Source organism: Triticum aestivum, chromosome 3A, assembly GCF_018294505.1.
Source record: "Triticum aestivum cultivar Chinese Spring chromosome 3A, IWGSC CS RefSeq v2.1, whole genome shotgun sequence".
NCBI lineage: Eukaryota > Viridiplantae > Streptophyta > Magnoliopsida > Poales > Poaceae > Triticum > Triticum aestivum.
The window spans coordinates 217,137,492-217,158,403 of NC_057800.1; positions in this window are offsets into that span (position 1 = coordinate 217,137,492).

Below are 20,912 nucleotides of genomic sequence, written 5' to 3' on the forward strand. Positions count from 1 at the left end.
CCGAGAATTACTTATCGGTGTGACCGATTTTGGAACTGTGTGAAACCCTAGCAGTCTCGGTGCCACCGAACTGTGACTCGGTCTGACCGAGTTCACTAGTTTAGGTTCCAAAACTGCTTCGGTATCACCGAGTTTAAAAATCGGTAGATCCGAGATGATTTCAGTGGGAAACTAAAACTAAGTTTTTGGATCATTCTTTTTGCAAAAATCTCTGCATTTTGTGATGCTCATCTATTCTACCCCATCTATAAACTATTCACAGGGTCAGAAGTCAGAGTTTGCAACATGTCTGATCAGAGTGACAGCCAGAACTTGTTAGAGCAGCAAGTGTAGATGAGTGAGGGCACTAGTCCCTCCAGCTCTTCAGATGATGGCAGCAGAAGTACGCCAAGCAATCTGCCAAAAGCTGCCACTAGACAGAGGAAGAAGAGAACTTCAGATTCTGAAGATGAAGATTATGTGGCAGAGGAAGAGGCCACATCAAAGAGAGTTGAGCCAGCACAGGGCACGAAGCCAGGCTTAAAGATCAAAAGGCCAGCAGGCAGGCATCCCATGTCAAAGGCTAGAGCTTCAACTGAAAAGCCTACACCCAAAGAGCCAGTTGCTGCTGAAGGCAAGAAGAGGAAGGAAAGGGTCAAGAAGACCGTAGCCAAAGTGCTTGGAAAGGCTTCCATTATGGAAGAGGAAGAGGAAGAAGAGGTTGCTGCACCAGCACCTAAGGCACCTAAGCTTATGGGTGATGCTAACAGGACAGGGGCTGCCACATCTAAGCCCAAAGAAGCACCCAAATCTGCCTCCAAGCCCAAGTCTGCACCAAAGAGAAATACAAGAAGGATCCCATCTGCTGAGAAGAACAAGGCCCCAGTGCCTGAAGCTGCTGACGAAGAGGATGAAGAGCAAGTTCTCAGAAAGCTCAAGCCCAAGATCCCAGACCATAGTGATGCTCATCCTGTGGCTGAGGATATGAAGCTCAGGAGAGACTCAGGGCTCAGGAAGTGGAGAGAAGCAGACCCGTATGCTTCAAGGAGGAGGACTGTTGTTGACTACAGGTTCCACACTAAGGAACAGCAGGACTTCTATGAGACAGTTTTGTTGGACAAGAAGCCTATTGTTTGTGACATGAGATGGGTCGACTGGACCTACATGAAGGAAAATGAGGAACACTACCCTGGAGTGTATGACAGCTTTAGTGCTTGTGGAGTTGCAGACTTTGTTGGGCAGAAGCTCACAAAGTGGAACGAGGAGCTTATCATGCAATTCTACTCCACAACACACTTCTACTCAGATGGGAGGATGACATGGATGTCTGAAGGTACGAGGTACCAATCCACAGTTGCTGAATGGGCTCAGCTGATTAATGCCCCAGAGGAGCAAGCAGATGACTTGGACATTTATGCCAAGAAGAAGATGGACCACAACTCAATGTCCAACATGTACAAGGAGATTCCCAATGAAGCTCTTGATACTTTCAAGTTTGGGTCTGTACATTACCTTCTGTCAGGGCTGCCAACCATCAATTGGATATTGAGGTACACTCTTTTGCCCAAGTCTGGAGATCACAAGATGATTAGAGGCCATGCAATCAATTTGCTTCATGTATTTGATGTACCTCAGAAATTCAAAGTCATGAGCCTCATAGTAGAGACTATCAAGAGGACTGCAGCAGACCAGAAGAGGAGTTGTGGGTATGCCCCACAAATTCAGGAGCTCATTAACTCCAAGATGGGCATAGGCATATACTTGTTGGACAAGGAACACTTGCCCATCCGTCCAGATTTTGAGGACAATCAAGTTGTGATGACTGAAAATGAACCATCGTCTGCCCAAGCACAAGCAAAGAAGGAGAAGGCAAGGAAGGAGAAAGCTGCCAAGATGCCAACTCAAGAGGAGGCATCTGAATATTTCCTGAAAACCAAACAAGAGCAGCTTGGTTACCTAATTGCATCCACCCTGCGGATTGAGAAAGGACTAGCCACCCTAACTCAGAACCAGGCAAGCCTAGAGAGAATCATGGAACAAAAGTTCTATGACTTGGATGTCAAAGTGACAGAGATTCAGACTGCAGTGGAGCAGCTCCAAGATGATATGCAGGAGAGGAAAGGGAAGACAACCACTGATGCCTTTGCCAGAGTGCCATGAGGTTCGAGGTCGTCTGCAGTGCCAGTTCCTGACACAAGAGCAACTGCCTCAGCTCCAGCCGTAGCACCAGCCCAACCTGCTCCAGCGTCTACTTCAGCTCCAACTCCAGCATCTACTTCAGCGTCTACAGAAGCCTTCGTCCTTGGAGTGATCCGGACTCCACCACCACTAGAAGATCAAGCCTGAGTGTCGATCTAGCACTATGCATTTTCTAGGAACTTTTTGGTAACTTGTTGCCAAAGGGGGAGAAAAATGTATAGATCATAGGCTTCGAGAGAGAGAGTGTTGCTTTTTTCTCTCTTGCTTTATTTGGTGGTTTTTCGAACTTTGTTTGCTTTTGAGTGCTTGAGATACTATGTCATTGCTTGTGAGACATTGATGATCATGTGTTTGATCATAAGCTATACTTAATGCTTGCTTAATGCTATTATCTTATCTATCTTAGGTAATCATTCACTATTCTTGGTGATGAGTGCATGTATTTCATTTATCATTTTAAGCTCTCCACCAAGATGTATGTGACATGAAAGAGTAACCCATGACTCTAACTCCTTGTGCATTTGCAGTCCAAAGCAAATTTTAAATATGCACAAATTTAGGGGGAGCTCTTCCTTGTCACACACTTCTCAAAGCGATGATATATTTCATGCTTATTATCATTTGTCGAAGCTTTGATCTATATGTTGTCATCAATTACCAAAAAGGGGGAGATTGAAAGTGCAACTATCCCTAGGTGGTTTTGGTAATTCATAACAACATATAGCTCATTGAGCTAATGCTATTCCAAGATGATTATTTCAGGAAAGCTCAATGATTGGCATGGCATGGATGTGAAAGTGGAACCCTCAAAATGCTAAGGACAAAGGATTGGCTCAAGCTCAAAATCTCAAGACTCTTCATTTTATATTTTAGTGATCCAAGATCACATTGAGTCTTTAGGAAAAGCCAATACTATCAAGGAGGGATGAGGTGTTGCTTAATGAGCCTCTTGCTTCATGTGCTTAGTGATATGCTCCAAAACCCTCAACTACTTTCCCATATCCACATATGACCTAACACCTAAGACAAACTCGGTCCTACCGATTCTTCCTATCCGGCGCCATCGAGTTTCACTTGTCATAAGCCACAGCCAAACCCTAGCAATTCGGTTCTACCGATAGGGATCTCGGTCTCACCGAGATGGGATTGCAAACTCTCTGTTTCCCTTTCGTAACTTTTCGGTCTCACCGAAAGAGCGAATCGGTCCCACCGAGATTGTAATGTAAATTCAGTGTTTCCTTTTTGTAACTTTTCGGTCTCACCGAAAGAGCAAATCAGTCCCACCGAGTTTGCCTGACCAACTCTCTGGTTAGCTAATTACCAAATTCGGTCCCACCGAGTTTGTGTAATCGGTCTCACCGAGATTACGTTATGCCCAAACCCTAACCATATCGGTCCTACCGAGTTGCATGTCAGTCCCACCGAAAATCTCTAACGGTCACTAGGTTTACATTTTCGGTCCGACCGAGTTTGTTGATTTGGTCCCACCGAGATTGGAAAACTGTGTGTAACGATTGGATTTTGTGTGGAGGCTATATATACCCCTCCACCTCCTCTTCATTCGTGGAGAGAGCCATCAGAACACATACACAATTCCAACTCATATGTTCTGAGAGAGAACCACCTACTCATGTGTTGAGACCAAGATATTCCATTCCTACCATATGAATCTTGATCTCTAGCCTTCCCAAGTTGCTTTCCACTCAAATCTTCTTTACACCTAATCCAAATCGTATGAGAGAGAGTTGAGTGTTGGGGAGACTATCATTTGAAGCACAAGAGCAAGGAGTTCATTACCTACACACCATTTGTTACTTCTTGGAGAGTGGTGTCTCCTAGATTGGCTAGGTGTCACTTGGGAGCCTCCGACAAGATTGTGGAGTTGAACCAAGGAGTTTGTAAGGGCAAGGAGATCGCCTACTTCGTGAAGATCTACCGCTAGTGAGGCAAGTCCTTTGTGGGCGATGGCCATGGTGGGATAGACAAGGTTGCTTCTTCATGGACCCTTTGTGGGTGGTTGCTTCTTCGTGGACCCTTTGTGGGTGGAGCCCTTCGTGGACTCGCGCAACCGGTACCCTTTGTGGGTGGAGCCCTCCGTGGACTCGCGCAACCGTTACCCTTCGTGGGTTGAAGTCTCCATCAACGTGGATGTAGGATAGCACCACCTATCCGAACCACGGGAAAAACATCCGTGTCTCCAATTGCGTTTGAATTCTCCAAACCCTTCCCTTTACTTTCTTGCAAGTTGCATGCTTTACTTTCCTCTGCCAATATACTCTTTACATGCTTGCTTGAATTATGTGATGATTGCTTGACTTGTCCTACAATAGCTAAAATCTGCCAAGAACTAAAATTGGGAAAAGGTTAAGTTTTTATTTGGTCAAGTAGTCTAATCATCCCCCCCCCTCTAGACATACTTTCGATCCTACAGTTACTCAATGGTTTGGCCACGTCAGGGGATCCTCATCCGTAATATACTCACTCTGTTTTTTTTACTTCGCATAAAACGGAGGGAGTGGTAGTATAGATGACGCGAGCGAGGAAGGGGGAGGGACATCGGTTTTCTCTCAACTGCGGTCCCACAAGCGATTGAAAACGCAAGACGAAGAGCGTTCCATTCGGTGAATGATGTGGAGGGTCCAGCGTGCCGGGGTGCAATGGCAACGTGACAAGAGCGATGTAAGGTCAATATCGATTGACCGGTCGTCCTCGGAATCACTATTCACACCAGAACCTTCGCTGCTCGGCCTATGCCAGCCACTGCCCCGAAACCACACCTCCTCTCCAGCCCATTCCCCCACCTTTCGATCCCCTAGCCCACATCGAGCGTCCCCTAGTTCGCCGGAAAGCCATGGTGCGCCGCAAGATCACGTACTACAAGATGCTGACGCCGGAGCGCCGTGCCGAAATCGCGGCGGCGGTCGGCGCCACAGACCTCCGTTTCCAAGCTCGCTTTGCGGCGGCCCAATACTTGAGTTCTCTGGAGCCAAGCTACAAGGAGGAGGAAGTCGATCTAATGTTCATGGCGGAGGTCGGGCACAGAAGGCCCCCGATGGTTATGAGACGATGGACGTCGACTTCGTGCCGGCGTCCGGGTACTTCATGGTGCAGGCGGACCAGCGGTTCAACCTGGCGATACTAAAGGAGGACCGGGAGGCAGAGGCTCAACTCGACGCGGAGCGTGCGCATGCGGCTGCCATCGAGGCTCTCCTGCAGGCGGAACCGGATGTCGTGGATGTGAACCAGGCGGTGGAGGCTCAACTGACGCAGAGCGCGCGGATGCCGCTGCCATCGAGGCCCTCCTATAGGCGGAACCGGACGTCCTGGACATGAACCGGGCAGCGGAGGCACAACTCAATGCTGAGCACACGGATGTCGCTGCCATCGAGGCCCTCCTATAGGCGGAACCGGACGTCCTCGACTTGAACCGGGCGGTGCTCTTGTCCATGCAGAGCTCCCGCACGCTCCGTGTGAACGAGTAGCTGGAGGCCGAGGACAACCACGGTGCGGAGACACACGTCGGCAGCTACGGCTAGTTCGCGCCGGCAGCAAAAGACGACGAGGTCATCTCATTCCGCGAGCAGTGATAGTTTTTCCTTATGTTATTGTTTTTAGGGATCTTTTGCTATGTAAAAACATATATTGTTATGCAAGTCGCCTGACTTTCATCATTTGGGTCAGTCTACCATTTCAAGCGGTTGGATGAATATCCTACGTCTCCTAACCCTTCTTCCTCGCCTCTTCTTCGTCCCCAATAGACCACCGCACGGGCCGTACAGATCCACCCCAACATGCGTTTGGATAAATATATTGTATGAACAAAAATTATCTATCAGCGGTAGCACAAGTCAGTGAGGGTGTGTGCCCTTGGTTGGGTTTGCGGCGTGCAGGCGCGACGGTGTGAGGGTGCGGTGGGACTGCAGCGTGTAGTAGCAACCGTGTGAGGGTGCAGTTCGATACAAATCATTGTTTAACGTGTCAATTAATGTGTATTTTTTTTTCTGAAGCCCAAAGAGCTAACCATCTCACTCCTCATCGCTTGATTAATGTAGCGCCATGCAAACAAACCTTCTCACTTCCGCATGCATGTAAGGGTATATTAATGTCCTTGATTGCTAGTACGAGGCAAACCCCATCAGTTTTGCCTTAATTAGTGTTAGTGGCCTTTTGCAAATTGTAATTTTCATATTCTGGCCTGGTGTACAAAAAATGGAGGTAGTAACTATTTGACTTCCTTCCCCATTGCGGTGATGTCGACGATCTCTCAAACATTGTGGTTTGGCTACACATTGTGGATGCCCTTAACCGTACCACTTGGTTTTGCTCCTGTGTGCTATCTACCAAAATCTCAATTATATTGATCTAAAAATTTATAGAATCAAGATTAGTAAAAAGGAGGTGATTTTGTCGCGCGGATGGCGGGGGAGGTTTCTTATTTTTAGAGGACGTTGGCCTGGTGGTTTGCTAACATGAGGATCCACGTGTCAGTGATTTACCAAGCTGATTCGCGTCCCACATGAGGTAGAACAATGGCAGAAGCAACACGTGGTTAACTTGAACAAGATGAGGGAGAAGCGGATTCAGCAACGAGTGAAATGATGGTTGCTTCATCCCTTCAACTCCTCTTTTTACTAGCATTATTATTACTTTATCCCTATAACTTAACTGCGGGGAAGGTGCAGCTTTCTGATTTGACACATCATTGCTCATTACTACGCCGGCGCCATGACTCGGGTGCTTCACCCCTGCTGCTCTGCACTGTATTTCGGTAAGGCATGGACCCGGTAGCTCGATGTCCCACATGTCGGCGAAAGGGACTAGAACATTTATGAAAGCGAGCACTCCACTCTTACGACGGAGGAGTACACGACATGGCGGCCCAGTGAACTGTCTCTTGTACTGTATGCTAGTACTATAGTTTTGCTATTTCACATGATCCATCGATACAAACCTGATTAAACAGGAAAGGGCAGGATTTTCCCGTGCGGTAGATGATACTAGCCATACATTTCAAAGGCAATTTTAGTGTATGCAAAATGAATAATTAAGTAACAATATGATATCTAGTAAAACTAAAAACACATATGATTTATTGTGTTAGAGTGTAGTAGTAGTGTCGTATTGCATAGTTGTTAGATGTAACATGCGAGAACGTGTAGATATGTCGTTTTGGAGGGCCTATAGAGAGAAAGCATAATACGGTCACCGAACTTCAGAATACACCCATTACGGTCACTATATACGTTTTGCGGTGATTATACTTTCACTTGCTCACCGTTCAGCATCGGATTGCACTCTGTTGACCGACCAAATAGTCTGCATGGAACCATGTTGACTAGTTAAATTGACAATGTTCCTTGTGGGTCGCACCTGTCAGTTCGCATAGGAAAAAGGTCAGATAAACACAAATTTACGCAGACGCGACAAGACTCCAACCCGTGCGCGGGAATCACCTGTATGGGTATGTGTCTGTCAGGGCCCGATGTGTGCGCATGCACGTGTAGGTTGAGCACTTGAGCGTGAGAGTGTGTGTTGGTCGCGTGGTGTGTGCATGCATGCGTGCATGTGTGCGTGTGAGTGTTGCGTGCGTGCGTGGATGCATGTGTACGTGTGAGTGTTGCGTGCGTGCGTGGCTGCATGTGTTCGTGTGAGTGTTGCATGCATGCAGTTCGTGTGCATGCGTGCGTGTGTTTATAATGACCACACCAGCTCTTGTGTGTGAAAACAGACGGCTCGGCATACCAATACAGGGCCACGTTGTCCGCTGTGCCCACGGTCATGACTTCGAACTACCGTCCAATATATTTTTGACATTTGTTTTCATTCTTACTAGCAAGATGCCTGTGCGTTGCACATAACATCAAGATGCATTTGTATGACTAGTTTATCTTGTGAGAGAAAAGGATGAATGACGGAAGGCCTTATTTACAAATGTGGAGAGGTGTGTGGGTACCTTTTTGCAAAATTGCCATAGTTTCCTTCCTATCCATCAGATATAAATCGGATGGCCTATATTGTAGGATGGCAGGCACACCATCATTACCAACTCTGTTTTTATAAGAGTGTAGAAGAGTATATACAAGCCGATAGGTTGGCCCAATGGTAGTGAGATAATGTGATGCAACACTAGAGGTGCCACGTGGAGCGTGTAACTGGTCAACTAGTCGTGTCTTGAGCAAATACAGAGCTGTACGGTGAGCCCGTGATTTTATAATAACCACAAAACGTAAATGGTGAACGTAATGAGTGGATTCTGAAGTCCAATGTACGTATCGTGCTTTCGCTCCAAATACAATGATCGTCACTGTATATATCACAAGAGAATATGAAACATGCGTGAATGTGCTGGGGGCTTAATTTTAGAGGACCTGGAGATAGTTTGTGTGCGTACGTGAAAGGTGCGTAGAGGGGGTGTATGCAATGGGGAGAGAGATGCTCTTCGTTTCTCTTTATTATGACTAACTTTATATTGTATAACAATATAAAAATTCACAATGCGGAATAAATATCATTGTGGGCACCATGCAACTAATTAACGTTCATACTCCTCCATATAACTTTGTAATGTTGTATATATGTAGAAATTCTAAAATAATTTTTTGGCCACACTTTATTGAAAAGGAATGTTGTATGCGAAATAAACGTGAAGAGAGGGCTTTTTAGATCAATGGGGTACATGATGTAACATGTGTGAATGTGTAGTTGATGTATTTGGCAGGGCCTAGAAAGGTATGTGTGTGTATTACGTATTCAAGAGAGGCATGGATAGAGGGGCCGGCGGGGGGAGGGGGCGTGGGAGAGATATCACAAGAAATGAGAGATGTCTAGAGAGAGAGACTAATATGATGTCACAACGAGAGATTCCCTTGAGTGTGTTTATGCAAGGGGGAGGGGATAGAGGCACAAGGAGATTTTTTGTGTGGTGTCTGTGTTGGTCTGTGTGGGTGTGAGAAGATAACGAGACCTGGGGGCAGAGGGTGTGTCACCGCGTGAGGTCCGGTGGGTGGAGCTGAGGCCCTTGGTTCGGTTCCTTCGCCACATTGGTCGGCCCGTGACACATTAAGGGAGACCCATGGATGACTTGTCGTACAAGATAACGATAACAGAATTAGGAAGGAATCTGTGTCCACTGACAAAGCCGTCTAGGATTTGTAACCCAGGGTTCACGGACTAAGGTAACCCCTTATCTCTGATATTACTATTCATCCAACCTAACTTTAAGGGGCATCCTAAAGAATGATCTGCTAGAATCATACTCGTCGATTAGGAAGAGAGGTGTGGGGCAATGCATGAGAGACAAACCTAAAGATAATGTGCCTACAGGAGACACGTAGGCAGGTCTATGTATATAGAAAGGGTCGATGGGGATTGTGCGTGTGTATGCTTGTGAGAGGAAGAGTGCTTGTGATAAAGTTTAGTGAAAATAGTCATAAATGGTTATGAGAGGGAGGGAGGGTTATATCGAGAGCATGTATGCGAGAAAGACACCTTGGGAGAGAGTGTGTGAGCATGTGTGAGAGACCACCGATGGAGAGTGAAACTACACGTAAAGACTGATGTACACATTGATTAATGATATAAATTGTATCCAAATATTAGGATGGGATCATGATATTTGCAATTCGTGTAAGGAACGGTCATTGATCCATCGGACATCTAGATTCTATCGAATTTGAGCATGTCTATGTTATTATTCGACATAATTGATGCACATAGTTGGTATTTTGAACTCTAGATAATGCATCATTTTAGCAATCGAATGTAAACGTGAGTATAGTTCATGTTGTGTGTGTAAAGCACATTATACATACGAAAGTTACACAATGAACATTATAAATAGCTAGATATGAACTAGTATACATTTGAATTCAACTTAAGGTGGTTTAAAAGAATCAAATTCAACATGAAGTCCATTCAATTATTTGAATTCAATATCATGGCATTTGTAAATCATACATCAATTATGGGGGCACCAATCTTTGCTCTGATTTTGTACATAATAGCATATATAGTCTTGTAAAAAATAGATTCAAATTTAGCTCCTCCATTCCAAAATAATCGTGGTTATAGGATTTTCAAGTGTCAAAATTTCAAAAATAAGCGGATAATTTAATGAGGTTTTCAAACATACAAGGTCAAATTTAACGTTGTCTATTTAGGTCAATCCTCAAAGTTCAAGAGTACTCTAAACGTGAGTGCTTCTGTTTCAAAATTTTGAACGAAGCACCAAAAGAGCCTCTACTCGCCCGAAACTGCGTGAGATCAATGTTTGGTAGTAGAAGGAAATTACTTTTCTAACTCCGACCCATGAAACCTACCGGCCCGACGTCCAAAGGTCTATACCAGGGTAGGTTTGTAGCTTCATCTAGACGCCACACAACCGCCTCCGAAAAATATTCATACACAATGGCCGCCTAAGCACACATGCGCACGGCCGAAATCGCTCCCGCCCACTATTTGGGACACCTGGGCTTACCATCCTACTCCCGACCCACAGTAGGTCCGAAATTTAAGAGGGGGGGGGGGTAAAGTTTGTACTTTCCCCAAATTTCAAACAAGTGCGTCCCACCCGTTCAAAAAAGCGAAAAACAAGCGCGTCCTAGACCGAAACATGGTTCTCCCTTAGCTCCCCCCCGTCCGATTCCCCATTCATACTCTATGGGCGCCAAAACTACCTCTCCACCAGTCGCGAAACCCCAGCATCCTCCGTCCGCCACCCCATCCCACCCATCAACCGCTGCCCTCCTCCATCACGCCGGAGCCGATACCCCGACGTCGTCGTCCACCACAACCTCAACCGCAACGCCCTCCAAGGCTAGTAGTTGAAGCCGAGGCCGAGCCGTCCGTACCCGAGCCAGTTCAACCACGCCGTCCTGCGCCTCACCGCTTCCGCTCCAACTTCGCCGCCGTCCATCGCACCGGAGTTGTTCCTGCTACACCGTCCTTTGCCGCCTTGGATCTACTTCCCCTCCGCCTACATACGGCCATGACAACACAGTCAACAATTTGGCCATGGGTTCGTGCAAGCCTGCACCCTCCTCCGAAACATTGGTTTCCCCGGCAAAAATAAGAAGATTGGCGCGACATGTGGAGGCGACTGAGGGAGTCTTGGATTAAGGAGTCCTCGGGCATCTAGTCTGTTGGACATGGGACGGATTGATGGGCTATGGAGATACAAGACCGAAGACTCCCACCCCTGTCCGGATGGGACTCTTCTTAGCGTGGATGGCAAGTTTGGTCTTTGGATATGAAGATTCCTTTCTCTGTAACCGACTTTGTATAACCCTAGTCCCCTCCGGTGTCTATATAAACGGGAGGGTTTAGTCCGTAGAGAAAATCATAATCATATAGGCTAGACTTCTAGGGTTCTAGCCATTATGATCTCGAGGTAGATCAACTCTTGTAATACTCATTGAGGGAGTCCTGGATTAGGGGGTGTCCGGATGGCTGGACTATACCTTCAGCCGGACTCCTGGACTATGAAGATACAAGATTGAAGACTTCGTCCCGTGTCCGGAAGGGACTTCCCTTGGCGTGGAAGGCAAGCTTGGCGATACAGATATGTAGATCTCCTACCATTGTAACCGACTTTGTGTAACCCTAACCCTCTTCGGTGTCTATATAAACCGGAGGGTTTTAGTCCGTAGGACAACATACAGAACAACAATCACACCGTAGGCTAGCTTCTAGGGTTTAGCCTCTCTGATCTCGTGGTAGATCTACTCTTGTACTACCCATATCATCAATATTAATCAAGCAGGACGTAGGGTTTTACCTCCATCAGGAGGGCCGAACCTGGGTAAAACTTCGTGTCCCTTGCCTCCTATTACCATCCGGCCTAGACGCACAGTTCGGGACCCCCTACCCGAGATCCGCCGGTTTTGACACCGACATTGGTGCTTTCATTGAGAGTTCCTCTGTGTCGTCGTTGTTAGGCTTGATGGCTCCTACGATCATCAATAGCGATGCAGTCCAGGGTGAGACCTTCCTCCCTAGACAGGTATTCGTCTTCGGCGGCTTTGCACTGTGGGCCAATTCACTTGGCCATCTGGAGCAGATCGAAAGCTATGCCCCTGGCCATCAGGTCAAATTCGGAAGTTTAAACTACACGACTGACATCCGCGGGGACTTGATCTTCGACGGATTCGAGCCACTGCTGAGCGCGCCGCACTGTCACGACGAGCATGATCTAGCTCTGCCACCGAAGAGTGCCCTGGAGGCCGCACCCGCATCGGCTTCGACCGTTAATTCAGAGCCAACTGCGCCGATCGAGGATGGGTGGTTGGACGCCGCCTCGGGGGCTGCGATCCCATCGGCGATCGAGCCAGACACCAGCCCCGCACTCCGCGAGACTCGTGACTCCAAGGAGCCGGACTCCTCTCCAAACTCTGAACCCTCTGTGCCCCTGCCGATCGAATCCGACTGGGCGCCGATCACGGAGTTTACTGCCGCGGACATCTTTCAGCACTCGCCATTCGGCGATATTCTGAAGACACTAAAGTCTCTCTCTTTATCAGGAGAGCCCTGGCCGGACTACGGTCAGCAAGGTTGGGATACGAACGATGAAGAAAATCAAAGCCCACCCACCACCCACTTTGTAGCCACTGTCGACGATTTAACCGACATGCTCGACTTCGACTCTGAAAACATCGACGGTATGGACGACGATGCGGGAGAACCACCACCCACCTCATCATATGACGTATACATGGTGGACGCACCAAAAGATGACGACGAGGAGCAGAAGGACGCATCGAAGGTTTGTTCCCTCGAGAAGCAGTCAAAGCGGCGACACAAGCGGCGCCCCAAATCCCGCCTCGACAGAAATAACGATCACACAGACCCAGCGCTGCAGCAGGGCAAACCGCTGCCGGACAACGGCAATCCGGGTAATCTAACCGAACAAACAAATTCTATCAAGGATAATAGTCCGGACGGCATAACGCCGGACAAGCACCCGGAGCAGTAGAATGCCCGTAAAAGGCTTGTTGCCACCGCGAGGAGTCTTAAAAAGCAGAAGCAAAGGCTCAAGGCTGCGCAAGACACACTCCAAGTCAGATGGAGTAAAATACTCAACACAGCAGCGAGGTACGGCGACAATCGCCCCTCCAAGAGCTACCCAAAGCGGAAGCTAATACCTAAATTCGATGAGGAGGCTTCAGACCCCCCACAACCAAATATCAAAGCATCCACCTGGCCGGATAGACGACCCCTCTACCAACACAGAGCGGCATACAACGCCACTCACAATACAACACGCGACCCATGCGAGGGCTCACACCCAAAGGACGGCGCAACAAGATCCTTCTATGGACCACGCAAGCGCGCCCCAGCATACAATGCAACACAACAAACATCCGAACAACGCAGTACACCCAGCTACAGGGGTGCCGCACACCCCTATGTTTCACCGATGAGGTGCTGGACCATGAATTTCTAGAGGGATTCAAACCCGTAAACATAGAGGCATACGACAAAACAACAGACCCTGGGGTCTGGATTGAGGACTACATCCTTCATATCCATATGGCTCGAGGAGATGATCTCCATGCCATCAAGTACTTACCACTCAAGCTCAAAGGGCCAGCTCGTCACTAGCTTAAAGGCCTCCCCGAAAGCTCCATTGGAAGTTGGGAAGAGCTCGAAGACGCCTTTCGGGCAAATTTTCAAGGGACTTATGTCTGACCTTCGGATGCGGACGATTTGAGTCATATAACTCAACAGCCCGGAGAGTCAGCCTGAAAGCTTTGGAACAGGTTTCTTACTAAAAAGAACCAGATTGTCGACTGTCCGAACGTCGAAGCCTTGGCAGCTTTTAAGCATAGCGTCCGTGACAAATGGCTCGCCAGACACCTCGGCCAAAATAAGCCGAGAACGATGGCCGCATTAACAAACCTCATGACCCACTTTTGCGCGGGTGAGGACAGCTGGCTAGCCAGATGCAGCACCAGCGACCCCAGTACATCTGAAGTTAGAGATGGAAACGGGAAATCACGGCGCAACAGCAATAACAAACGCCGGAATAAAGAAGACAGCACGAAGGGCACGGCAGTAAACGCCGAATTCAAAAGCTCTCGGCCAGGTCAGCAAAAGCCGCCCTCGAAAGGCACCAGGGATGAACTGTCCAGCCTCAACAAAATTCTGGACCAAGTATGTCAGATCCATAGTACCCCTGGTAAACCTGCTAATCATACCCACAGAGAATGTTGGGTCTTCAAGCAGTCCGGCAAGCTCAACGCCGTACACAAGGGGGAGGATAAACCAAGTGAACACGAGGACGAGCCTCCCAAGCAAGACATTGGGGAACAAAAGAAATTTCCACCAGAAGTCAAAACAGTAAACGTGTTACACGTGATCAAGGGAAAAAACAACGCGGCACTCCCAGGAAAATATATCCAAGTGCCTGTCACCGCAAAGTCCTGCCACTGGTCGTCTCAACCGATCACTTTCGACCATCGCGATTACTCAGCAAGTATCCAACGCGCAGGATGGGCTGCCCTAGTATTAGACCCAGTAATTGGTGGATATCACTTCACACGAGTCTTGATGGACGGTGGCAGCAATCTAAACCTAATATGGCAGGATACAATCCACGGGATGGGGTCAGACCCAACAAAAATTCGCCATAGCAATACTACCTTTAAAGGAGTAACGCCAGGCACAGGGGATCGTTGTACGGGCTCCCTCCTACTACAAGTTATATTCGGCTCCCCTGATAACTTTCGTCGCGAGCATTTAACCTTCCACATCGATCCGTTCCAAAGGGGCTATCAAGCACTGCTCGGACGCGAAGCTTTCGCTCGCTTCAACGCAATACCACACTACGCATCCCTCACACTCAAGATGCCTGGTCCACGTGGCATCATTTCAGTGAACAAAAATATCAAGCGATCTCTGCGCGCCGAAGAGAGCGCGGCTGCCTTGGCAGCCGCACACTAAAGGCGCCCGGACCAGCAAAAGCATCCAATAGGTCGTGAAGACCTCAGACACAACTAATCAAGTCCGGCGCCGCTATCTATACCGAATAAATGGTCACACCCCTATTTCTCAATACAATGGGCTCAACGCGCGCAGACAAGTGGTAATTTCTTCTCATCTTGAATTATACATGGTTTCTTTAAAAACTATCTTTTTGCACAACAACTTTTTCACCTAAATTCCTCTCTTTTACAGACGATCATCGTGCTACACCCGTCCAGGATACGGCACAACGGAGACACAGGCGCAGACATGAAGCAGGGACCCACTCCAAGGATTCTTTTTAGATTAAGACCCTGCGTAAACCTTTTTTACTGTCTCTTGTTGATACATATCCACCGTTGAGAAGGATGCTGACATCTTGGCATGTGGCAACGCCAGAACAATGCACGTACCTGGACACAAGGGGCTTCTTAAAAAGGCCATTATTTAGGCCCAATTTATACCATAAAGACCGAATACCTTAGGGAGTGTTCGGCGTCATGAGTTTGGCCCTATATGCATCAGCTCCGAATCATTGTCTTTGGTCAAATGTTGGATTTTCCCGGCACCTATGTTTTGGTGCCTTACGTTCCGCTTTACCGGCTAAGGTAGCACTAGGAGAACTACTGCGATTGTGCCCTGGTTCATCTGGACGAGAACCTCAGTAGAGAAAGCCGAAAACTGACTGTCTTGATATAGCGTGAGACTGGTCAACCACTCGATGACCTATTGGAATGTTAGAATTCCTCCACCTTAACGAAGGGCCGTTTTCCGGCCAGGCATGTACGCACCCCGGGATCAGGAGAGTGCGGAGCCACCAGGGGCTATCTAGTAGCCCCACTGTCAAACTCCTATGGCTAAGTGAAAGTGCTAAAGCATTATAGTCCGGTTGCCTCGCTCGCTCCGCTATCACCTCCTTAATAGGACCAAGATGTTGGGTTAAGTGTGAATGCGTGTTTTTTGCGAGCACCTCCGCATTATATGCATGGGGGTTGAAGCCGACGGCTGCAATCTTTCAGGTTATACACATGTATACATAAACGGCCGCCCAGGAGGCATCATATTACTTTCAGGCAAAAGTATAAAAATAGCCTTATAAAATTTTATAAAAGCATTTTCACTTACAATGAGATTACATATCACTCAAACATAATATTTTTTGAACACTGGGTCTCTATCAAACGAGCACCCTCAAGAACTTCTTCAAAGTAGTGCTCAGCAGCCATTCGACCTATGGCCGAATCCCGCGCTGCAACAGTGGTAGCATCCAGTATGCTTTAACACGGGCAAAGGCCATTCGTGAGCCCTCTATGCACGCCGACCTCTTCATCGCATTAATGCACGGCACCACGTCCAGGAACTGCTGCACCAAGCTGAAATAACTGTTCGGTTTTGGCCTTTCCGGCCATAGCTGATCCACAACAGACCTCATGGCGAGTCCGGACAACTTATTCAGTTTGGCCCATTCGGCTAATTGGTCAGTCAATGAACGCGGACGCTCGGGAGAATGGAATTGTGTCCAAAACAGCTGGTCCACTTCACGGTCCGTCTGACCCTGGAAGTACTTGACCGCATCGGCAGCGCTCGCCGCCAAATCCATATACACATCCTCCAAACTCCACAGCCGATCCAGAGGGGCATACCATGGATCTCCGAACTTCCTCCGCAACATAAAGGATTTCTCAGCTACAATATCCCCGGCTTCCCGCAGCTCCTCCTTCTTCGCCCTCATAGCAGAGCGGATGTCTTTTCTCGTCGCAGCGGCCTTCTCAAGGTCCGATGCCTTCGCTAGGTTTTCCTTTTCAAGAACTCGACAACGGTCGGTGGCGACTTTTAATTCTATGGCCATCTTAGCTCGGCTCTCGCCATGCGCGGCCTTCTCGGATTTCAACTCTTCGGCCGCCTTCAAAGCAGCCGCATTACCAAACCTCGCGTGTTCCTTGGCTCGGGCAAGTTCTGCCCACAAGGCTTCAACAGTGGCAGCTCCATCTGTAGTCACAACATATTAAATATACTGGCATCATGCTGCTCTTACTATGTGACGTTTACTAGATAATGACACTTACCATGTGCCTCGTCAAGCCTTTTGTTAACAAGCTCGATGTCGGCGTCTGCCGCATCCAACTACTATTTTAAATGGGCAAACTCGCTAGTCCGGCTAGCCACCGGAGCTTCCATCACCTGTACATAGAGGCAACATGGTTATTACCTGGGAATATGATCCTCTGTTCGTCGTCGTTTCCGACGAAAACCAGAGTCTCAGGGGCTACTATCTGCACAGGGCACACCTAGCATGTGCAGGACTATCATACATTATTTTATGTACCTCAAAGCCTGTCAGTAGACTCATAAAAGTTTCACGCAATCCGCTTTCGGCGGACGAGATTCTCTCCATCACTGTATTCATCAGCATACGGTGTTCATCTGAGATGGCCGCTCGCCCCACCAACTCCCTCAGAACATCCGATCGCACACCAGATGGTGCCGGACTCTTTTGTCTGCTCTCTTCGGGAGCCGGACACTGGGAGCTTCGGGGGTCAATGGGATTATCTTCTGGCCTCACCAGATTCGGAGAGGCCCTCCGCGACGACACTTCGGGGTCGCCCGCTTCTAGAGCGGAGGAGTCCGGCGGAGGCATTTCACTCTCCATCATCTCTGGAAGAAGATCCCCCGAAGACGAACTCATTTGAGAGGGGCTAAGGCCCGAACTGCAAAGATATATGCGGTGGTTATTTTCTCAGATGGCATACCGATACTATTAAAGAATTTCGGGTCACTTATGACTCGCTGGAGGATTGATCCCCCCGCGGACTTTGTGCGGTAAAAGCACCCCCCCCCAAGGTAGGACCCTCTGTGGGAGACTTCTTCTCCCGTTTGGAAGCTTCGGCTTCCGAATCCTCGGGCGCAGTCCTTTTCCTCCTCCGGTCGTCTTCCTTCATGGAGACGCTCGCTCCCTCGGTTAGAATGGGCAGCGTTGGGGGCCCGCATCCGCTTGTATTATCCTTCCCAGTATCTTCCTTCAAGGACTCCGGGCAAGGTGCGACCTGGAGCATCTTTTCCAATACCGGATTGTCCAAACCCTCAGGGAGGGGGGCCGAACACCGAATCAACTTCGCCTTTGCTAGCCAGTCCTGGTCATAAAGCAAACTCTCAGAAATAACTTCGTAACAAATGAGAGATAGTATGTTTGGCCGGAAGATTCCTTACCTGTTCGGCGGAGCGGTTACTGCTCAGGCCCACGTCCTCGGTGATTTCTGGACACTCTACCTAAGGTCGGAAGAATGACTTGTACATCTCCTCGTGCGTCAGGCCGAGGAAATTTTGAATGACACGCGGTCCCTTGGGATTGAACTCCCACAAGCCAAGGGGCCGGCGTTTGCAAGGCTGGACTTGACGAACCAGCATAACTTGTATTACCGCAACCAAACTAAAATCTCCATTGAAGAGATCTCGAATGTGGCTTTGCAGTATAGGCACGTCCTTGGCTGGACCCCAGCTCAGGCCTCTGCTGATCCATGACATCAGCTGTGGTGGAGGGCCCTAGCAGAAAACCGGGGCGGGCGCCCACTTGGCACTTCTAGGAGCCGTGATGTAGAACCACTCCTGTTGCCACAATTCAGACACCTCTAGAATGGAACCTTTGGGCCATGGAGCTCCCGTCATCTTGCATATTGAGGCACCTCCACACGCTGCATGTTGCCCCTCGATCATCTTCGGCTTTACTTCAAAGGTCTTGAGCCACAGGCCGAAGTGAGGGGTAACCCGGAGGAAGGCCTCACACACGACAATAAATGTCATGATATGAAGAAAGGAGTCCGGAGCTAGATCATGGAAATCTAGCCCGTAATAAAACATCAAACCCCTGATGAAAGGATCCAGAGCAAGGCCTAGACCTCGGAGGAAGTGGGAGACGAACACGACGTTCTCGTTGGGTTCGGGGGAGGGGACGGCCTGCCCTCGGGCAGGCAGCCGATGCAAAACCTCGACGGTCAGATATCTGGCCTCCCTCAACTTTTTGATGTCTTCTTCCGTGACGGAGGAAGGCATCCATCGGCCTTGAAGGTTAGATCCGGACATGATTGAAGGTTCGGAGCACCTGACCTGACCTTTGGGTGTTTGAGCTTGAGGTGGGGGAAGGATTCGATTGAGCACGGGAGGGAAAAAGTAAAAGCCTTGTCCCTTTATAAAGAAGGTGAATATCAAGCGTCCTCTCCGTGGCCATTTGGACTTGCCTATAGTCTAGGAGTCCTAGAAGCGGTTGGGTTACCCACGCCCGTATTGATGAGAATCCCAGAATAAGGGGACACGATCTCTGCTTTAACAATACATGCCAAGGAAACCGCCTCGCGTGACACGCTGAGGTGGGACAGTAAAACGATTCGAATAAAGGCTTGGCTGTGGTGCGATGTCACACTACGGAATACGCCAGCAGATTAGATTTGTGTAAATATTATTCCCTCTATGGCAATATGTGGAAACTTATTTTGCAGAGCCGGACACTATCTTTGTGTTCAAAATCTTCTATGAAGTACTTGGAGGAGGAACCCGCCTTGCAATGCCGAAGACAATCTACACGCCGGACTCGTCGTCATTGAAGCCTGGTTCAGGGGCTACTGAGGGAGTCTTGGATTAGGGGGTGTCCGGATGGCCGGACTATACCTTCAGCCGGACTCCTGGACTATGAAGATACAAGATTGAAGACTTCGTCCCGTGTCCGGAAGGGACTTCCCTTGGCGTGGAAGGCAAGCTTGGCGATACGGATATGTAGATCTCCTACCATTGTAACCGACTTTGTGCAACCCTAACCCTCTCCGTGTCTATATAAACTGGAGGGTTTTAGTCCGTAGGACAACATACAGAACGACAATCATACCATAGGCTAGCTTCTAGGGTTTAGCCTCTCTGATCTCGTGGTAGATCTACTCCTGTACTACCCATATCATCAATATTAATCAAGCAGGACGTAGGATTTTACCTCCATCAGGAGGGCCCGAACCTGGGTAAAACTTCGTGTCCCTTGCCTCCTGTTACCATCCGGCCTAGACGCACAGTTCGGGACCCCCTACCCGAGATCCGCCGGTTTTGACACCGACACTCATATTCATCAAGATCAATCAAGCAGGAAGTAGGGTATTACCTTCATAGACAGGGCCCAAACCTGGATAAACATCGTGTCCCCTGTTACCATCAACCTTAGATGCACAGTTTGGGACCCCTACCTGAGATCCGCCGGTTTTGACACTGACATTGGTGCTTTCATTGAGAGTTCCGCTGTGCTGTCATCAGAAGGTTTGATGGCTCCATCCATCATCTACAACAATGCTGCCAAGGGGGGTGTCTTTCTCCCTGGCAAGATCTTCGTATTCGGCAGCTTCGCACTACAGGCCAACTCGCTTGGTCATCTAGAGCAGATCGACAGCTACGCCCCTGGCTGTCAGGTCAGGTTTGGAAGCTTGAACTACGTCGCTGATATCCGCGCTTGATCTTCGATGGATTTGAGCCCATGGCAGCCGCTCCCTGCCACCGCGATGTACATGACCTAAATCTGTCATCGGACCATACACAGGAGATTGCGCGTGTAAGCGCTCTGGCCCTAGATCCGGAGTGGCTTGCGCCATCCGAAGATGGGAAGCTTAACCCCGCCACAGAAGCCGCAGACTCAGCGGCGTTGGAGCTGCACACAGACCCAACTTCGAGCGGGGTCTGCGTCACCGGACCCCCGGATTCATCTCCGGTCACTAGTTCTAAACTACGTGCATCTACGTCCGCCGAGC